The 6,847-nt window shown below is 46.1% G+C and overlaps 1 long non-coding RNA gene across 1 annotated transcript; it reads left to right on the top strand.

The window, feature by feature from the left end:
- Positions 1 to 311: 311 nt before the first annotated feature.
- LOC120313325 lies at positions 312 to 1,685 on the top strand. The gene is made up of 2 exons (XR_005558120.1): positions 312 to 830; positions 1,232 to 1,685. It is a non-coding gene; the product is annotated as an uncharacterized LOC120313325 (long non-coding RNA).
- The last annotated feature ends 5,162 nt before the right edge of the window (positions 1,686 to 6,847 follow it).

Here is a 6,847-nt window from a genome sequence, read left to right on the forward strand (position 1 = left end):
GGGACAACGCGACAAGCAGATTGAATCCTTTCCTTTCCCCATTCCTTTCCTTTCCCCTTTCCTTCCCATTGGTTTTCTGGTGTTTTTTTCCCCCCGATCCTATAAAATGCTTTCTCCCCTCTCCTTTCGCGGTGATTTTTAGCCGCGCAACTGGTACAGGTATTCTGCGGCGGCGGGGGCGGCGATTGTGATAGTCTGATGGTGCGAATAAGGGCGGTTTTTCAGCTGGCAGCCCTTCAAGCCTCGTCGGGAGAGTCAGCAGTTCTCCCTTCTGGGGGGGGGGGGGTGTTGGAAGAGCGGGGAGGGCCAAGTGAGTTTGTAAATTTGGAGCAGGGATTTTGATTCATTCTCTTTCTAGCCGTGATTAATGCACCTTAATTAGCTAATCTCGAAACCCTAATTTACAACCGGTGTGGACAAAGAGAAACGCAGATGAACCAGCACTTAAGTCAATTTGACATTATTGGGAGGAAGGAGCCGAGCGGGAAGAGCAGGCGCTTGGCTGTCGGCGAATGGGCATCTGTTATAGACTTTGTGCCACCTTCCCAAAATAAATCCTTGCCAGAAGATCTCTGCCCCTTCCCCACCCCTCTCCGCAAAACAGAATCTCCTTCTAGGGTTGCGGGCGGGAATTGGGCAGCCTTATCTGGATTTCTGTTAAAGGGGGGGGGGGAAGCAAAATCTAAGGGAGACGGAGAGTATTGCGAGCAAAGCTAGGGCCGTGGCGGCCGTATTCCTGATTCCCGGAAGGCGAAATCTTGAGAAAGTCGTTGGGTTTTGCTCCGGAACGAAAACGACGTCTGACCCTGTTACTTCTCTGAGTTCTCGGAGTAAGTCCCTCCGGCTTCCAGATTGTTAACTTCGAGATTCACCAAACGTGGGGACTGCGTCTCAAAGGCTCAGTCAAGAAGAGTGGGCGTTGGGGGTGTTTCTTCCAGGCGCGGGGATTAACCAGAGGATGGGAGGGAAAGATTCCGGGTTAAAGTCATAACAGAAAAGTCACAGATTAATGAAATTAGCTTAGGTCTCGCTTGGGAGCTCCTTTCAGATCTTCTTTGCCAAAAGCCCCGGCTATCACGCTTTATTATGGAGGTCGTCTGAAGGTAAAAGGCCCTTTGCGGGTCTAAGATTTTTCAGCTTGACCACGGCGTTTATTTCAATTTGCTCCCCCCTCCCTTTTTTTTTTTTTTTTTTTTTTACATATGACGATTTGTTTAAAAATTTGTTTCAGGTTCTTCACGTTCGCTTCTGCTCTATTATTATTATTGTTCTGCTTAAAGGAAGACGGAACCGTGATGCAGGCCAACGGTGATTCCCCCCCATTTCCATCGCCTTGTGCCGACTTAATTCGGGGATTCAACCCTGCCAAAAAAGTGCAACTCTCGGACTCAAAGTGGAACCCGGGGGAAGCACTCCAATTATGTCCTCCGACTGGTGTTCCCCTTCTCTCAGCGTCCCAAACAGCGTGCTCTGAATGGATTCTATTGAGGAAACGAAAGAAAGAAAAGTCGACATTTTATTTCGCTCAATCCAAGTCAAGCCGAGTTCTCCCTAACAGGAGCCCACTTCAAGAAAGAAACCCCAGCCTTTAGTTGTTGAAATAGCAGTGACGGTGGTGGTAACCACGAAAAATACTTGGGGAAGGGAAGTTGGCTAGAAAAAAACAACAACGACTCCTTAATGTATTCTTTCATCTTTTTTTTTAATAAGACGTGAATTGGGAAGCAGGCTTCCTGCATCCCACCTAAGTGTAGACACGCGTAGGCATGTACACACAGGTGGCTATATACGTACAACAAATGACTGCGGGTCTTTTAACAAGAGAGAGAGAGAGAGAGAGAGAGAAAACAGTCATTTGAAAGGGAGAGGAGACGTTTTTGCCCGTTCCAAGGGAAAAGGGTTCTTGGAGGCGGGGCGGGAGGGAGAAAGGGTTTTTTCCGCAGGGAAGTAGGCACTCCAAATCCCCCAGCCACGAATTCTTGACAGGCGGCAACCAGGCTTGGAGGCGCGCTAAGGGACTCCAGGTCCTATGGCTAAAGCATCCTTTGCCGCCTCGGCTTCTTCTGTCCCGGGAAAGGCGGCGGCGTGGCAAAAACAACTTCAGGACAACGAGACCGAAAGCGAGCGAGTTCCACACTAGATAGCAAGAAGAAAGCTGACACTCCCAGACCGCTGGGACTGCATCTTCCATCCCACACGCATCCCCAGGCGATGGGACATGTTGTCCAGGAATATAGACCGGTCGGAAAAAAACGGGTCTTGCCCAGTCGAGGTTTCCGTTCTCGCTCTTAGAATGATCTGGAGGTTCCAAGTCTAACATAGTAAAAATAGCTGAAGATTTAGGGAATTGTCGATTTCCTTTATTTATTTATTTATTTTCCTTTACAAAACTATCTGCAGTGAGCGGTAAAGGGGTATGGAAAGGGCAGCTATTTAAAGCGAAGCAATCTTTATTTATTTATTTTTTTAAGGAAAGGGAGGAGGCGGCAGAACCGGTGCCTTGTTTGAGGGGTATTAATTTTTCCCCCTCCAGGCTTAGTTTCCCTGGAAAAAAATGAGGGAGGGGGAGAAAGAAAATGGATTAAGGATTGAACCAACCGAGATTATTCGTTTCTGTGATGCAGATGGAGCCATACGTGGTAGCTGGAAACAAAGGAGAAGCTTTTATTTCATTATTATTACTGTAATTATTAAAGACTTATTCAGAGGTATTTGTAAATAAGCAAGGCACCAGGTTGTACATAGGATGCCGAAAAGAATCACACCCGAACTGGTTCCCATGGATGATTTTTTTTTTTTTTTTTTTTTTTTTGGTGCTGTGCAAGCACAACTAAAGCCATAGGCGCTCCTCCTTCCACAAAGATAACAGAACAATTCGAAATTAAAAATTAAGAGGTGGCCTCAGAGTAGTTTGGCTCTTTCCAGTTCTCAAGCTTAAATCACATACCCCGATTTCTCGCTCGCAGTGGGAGGGCTGGATAGGCGCAGGAGGAGGAAGATCCATTGATCAATTAGTGACCTCCAAACGCACCTGCTGTTCGGATACAAAGACCCGGAATGGTGTGGAATTAAGAGGCAGCCCCCCCACCCCACCCCTCCATTCTCAACAGGCGATCTGACATGATTACAGGGGAAGTGACCCTCTTGTTCACCAAAGCAAAGCCTTACAACTTTCTTTGCTCCGACTTGGGATGCAAATGGACATACAAATACACGTGTGTGTGGCTTTATATGTGTGTGCGTGTGGGTAGATAGACAATCAGTCCCCTCCCCCCAAATCTAGTCCCCCCCCCTTAGAATCTGCGCCATCCAACTTCCAAGTGCCCCAAAAGTTTCCTTGCCGTCGCCAAACACGAATCGTCCGAGGGGATAAAATCATTGGGGGCTTTACAATCCTTTATTGGTGGATACAAAACAAGGCATTATTTGCAGCTGTTCCGATGCTGAGTCTGATTTGGAACGTCTGCCGTCGTTGGGCAAGGGCAATCAGCGGGACTGCGAAGAGGGAAAAAGTCCCATCTGCCTTACCACCCGCCCACCCACTATTTCTTCTCTCTTTATCTGATGTGCAGAATAAAAAGGGGTTTTTTTGGGGAATGACTTTTACCCTGCCGCTCTGCCTCCCGCAGCCCCCGCTTTAGTGGTAAATCACCCCAATTCATCCCTTCACCCTCCCCCCTTTTCTCTCCCCCTCCTTTCAAAGAGCCTGTTTTCAGTGTGCGCCGAGGCTGGGGACAATCGCGCTCGGAGCTGGGACAGAAGCATCTCCAAACGCTGAGGGCTCAGGAGTCCTGAGCCAAGCTGGTTGCCGGGCGGAACGGGTCTAGCTCCGCGGGGAAGGCGACCTTCTCACCGCGAGGGGGCTGCCTTGGCTTCCGGTGAGATGCGGGGGCTCCCGAAGGCGGGGGGAGGAAAGAGGGGGGGTTGGTCGAGGTGGATACGAAAGAGAGTGGTTGAGCAACTGGCGAGAAGGGAGGGGTGGATTCCTCTAGAATAGATCTATTCGTTTCACGAAGAGCAGATCACGCAATGTACGTTCCAGCCTCTCCGGATCTGATGCCTTCTGGATGGTTTGAACCACAGTCTTCACGGTCCTCTACCATTATTGCGCTGGCATAATAAGAACCTCTTTGGCTGGCTGGGAAGGATGGAAGTTTTAGCACAAGCCATCAGGAGACCATAGAGTTGGGGACGGCTGCTTCTCCTTTTTTCCTGCCCAGCTCCGCTGGGAGGAACTTTGTCCAACTCCTCTGCTATAGGAACAGTGCTCTAAAAGGTGCCATTCAAATGACCTTCTTTCAGAATTGCTTTTAAAAATAAGCTGAAGGAGAGACGATACCTAACTTTGGGTTTAATCTTGCACCGAAATGGTGACCCTTCAAAAAAAAGCAGAAGGCCTCCTCATATCCAGTCGTTGCGCCTTTGAAAGTGTTCTCTAAGATATCAACAGATGGAGCCAAAGGGGTGGTGGATGGGAGTGGGGTGTGGGGGAGGGGGAGGAAATCTCATTGTTTTTCCAGCAGATCTTCTTCTGCCCTGGAAAAGGCGATCTAACCTCTCCCAAGTCCATTTGGGAATGTAATAACAGAGGGTGGGGAGATAGAGAGCAAGCTTGCGGCTTTAATAGCAGTGAAAGTATTACAGAGAGATCAGATTTAGCCAAAGAGGGAGTTTTCAAACATCTGTCTAATGCAGCCAATAGAGAAGGCATTAGTGATATTGGAGAGAGGGGAAGGGAAAGCCGAGTGCAGTGGATAGAGCGGGATTAGAAGAAACCTCCGGATCCGATTAGCCATTGCCCTTCTTCTGCCAGCCTGATTTGCAGCCCTGAAAAAAATGTGCTGAGGAAGGCAGAAAGGATGGCAGCTGAAGCTGGAGAGGGAGAGAGAAGATGGCAGTGATGCTGCAATCTAGCATGTGCTGGAGGACAGTTTTGACACATTCAGAATAGAGCTGGAAGGGACCTTGGAGATCTTCTAGTCCAACCTCCTGCTCAAGCAGGAGAACTTACACCATTTCAGACAACTGGCTGTCCAGTCTCTTCTTAAAAACCTCCAGTGATGGAGCGCCCACGATTTCCGGAGGCAAGCTGTTCCACTGGTTAATTGTCCTCACTGTTATGAAGTTTCTCCTTCATTCCAGGTTGCTTCTCTCCTTGATTAGTTTCCATCCATACTTTCTTGTCTTCCCTTCTGGTGCTTTGGAAAATAAGTTGACCCCCTGTTCTTTGTGGCAACCCCCCCTCAAGTACTCAAATACTCTTTTCACTAGACCAGGGGTGTCAAACTGCTGGGCCCACAGGCCGGTTGCAGCACGCAGAGACCAGCCCACCCCAGAAAAAAGTTGTGATACGTTACAACACATCACATGGTGTGGCGAGTTTGACACCTGTAAACTAGACCATTTGAAAAGATATGATAACACTCAGCAGGATCTAGTAGTTATAGGGGGTTGAACTGGTATCAGAGAAGGCAGGTCCACTCTCAGTTATGGAAACTCATTTAATGATGTTGGGTGAGTCAAAGGTAGAAAAACAATCTAACAAAAATAATAAGGGTCTAGTTAAAAAAACCCTACAATTTCTTGTGATGGTGGTTTTTATATTAATAGTTTATGGTTGTTTTGAAGACTTGTTACATTAGAACAGCTAGCTCATTGGTTTGCTACGTGCTGAGTAGTCAGCCAAATAACTGGTACAAAGCTTTAAAAGCAAATTGCAGCCTTCCTCAACCCTGTGCTCCCAGATGTGCTGAACCCCTTGAAATACCAGCCATGGAATTTGCAAGCATGGAATTTAGGGAAGGCTGCTAATTGTGGTCTTTTCCAGTTCTTCTTTCCCATACCTCTTTAACCTCCCTGGAAACCTGTTTTTTTTTTTTTTTTTAAATGCGAAGAATATGTTCTACTTAGAGTCTTTACACAGTTGGTAGAACTAACAGATGGAAATGATTCCACCTCAGCCTCAAGGACATACTCTATTGTTTGACATTTATTTTGTTCTCCTATAGAGTTTTCAACTCTGCTTTGCTTCCAGGTTGTTTATCTAGCTAGATTGGGTAATTTTTGGATCACAAAATGTGGAAAAGATCATGGATGTCTAGTTTCCTCTTGAAAATATTCAATGAAGAAGATTCCAAACCATTGTAGTTGATTCCACTGTCAACTTTTTTTACCCTCATAGTCCATTTGTAATCAAATGCTATTCCAAGATCTTAAATATTGCTGCCCTATTCCCTCAATGTGAATTTGATCCCCCCATTCTGATTTTGTTGCCCAAACAAATAAAAGAATATTTATCTGCATTAAATATGAACCTGTTACTTTCATCTAATTTTTGTTTCCTATCAACATATTTCAAATTTGAAAGATTTGATTATGATTCCTATCACTTATCCATTAATACAAATGTTGAAGAATGGAAAACTTGAGCTCCCAACCTGATATTTGTCTTTTATATTGTATAAAAACCGATAAGTTTTTTTTAATTGTAGTGACATGTTGACTTGTTTAACCAAATAAATAAATATTCAGTTTGCAGATTTTTTTTTTTCAGTCTGAGCCATTTTAAGCTCTTAAGGCCAATTGTCTCACACACTTTGTCTGATCTAGCAACAATCCAACTCTGATTGGCCACAGCGTTGGCACTGCCCCTCCCCTCCAAGAGCTGGTTACTGCTCCACATAGCTTTCAACTGGGGATGCTGGTTTATGTTGCCTTTTAAATAATGTTGCAGTTCATCCAACAATGGCCCATTAAATCAAATAAGCTTGTGCTCTATTCAACTCTTTCCTCTCCCAGTGGACACCCCTCTGATTTCTATTCTGACTGGGGAATCATTGCCTACTCA

Source organism: Crotalus tigris, unplaced genomic scaffold (assembly GCF_016545835.1).
Source record: "Crotalus tigris isolate CLP2741 ecotype Arizona unplaced genomic scaffold, ASM1654583v1 scf7180000018606.670481, whole genome shotgun sequence".
NCBI lineage: Eukaryota > Metazoa > Chordata > Lepidosauria > Squamata > Viperidae > Crotalus > Crotalus tigris.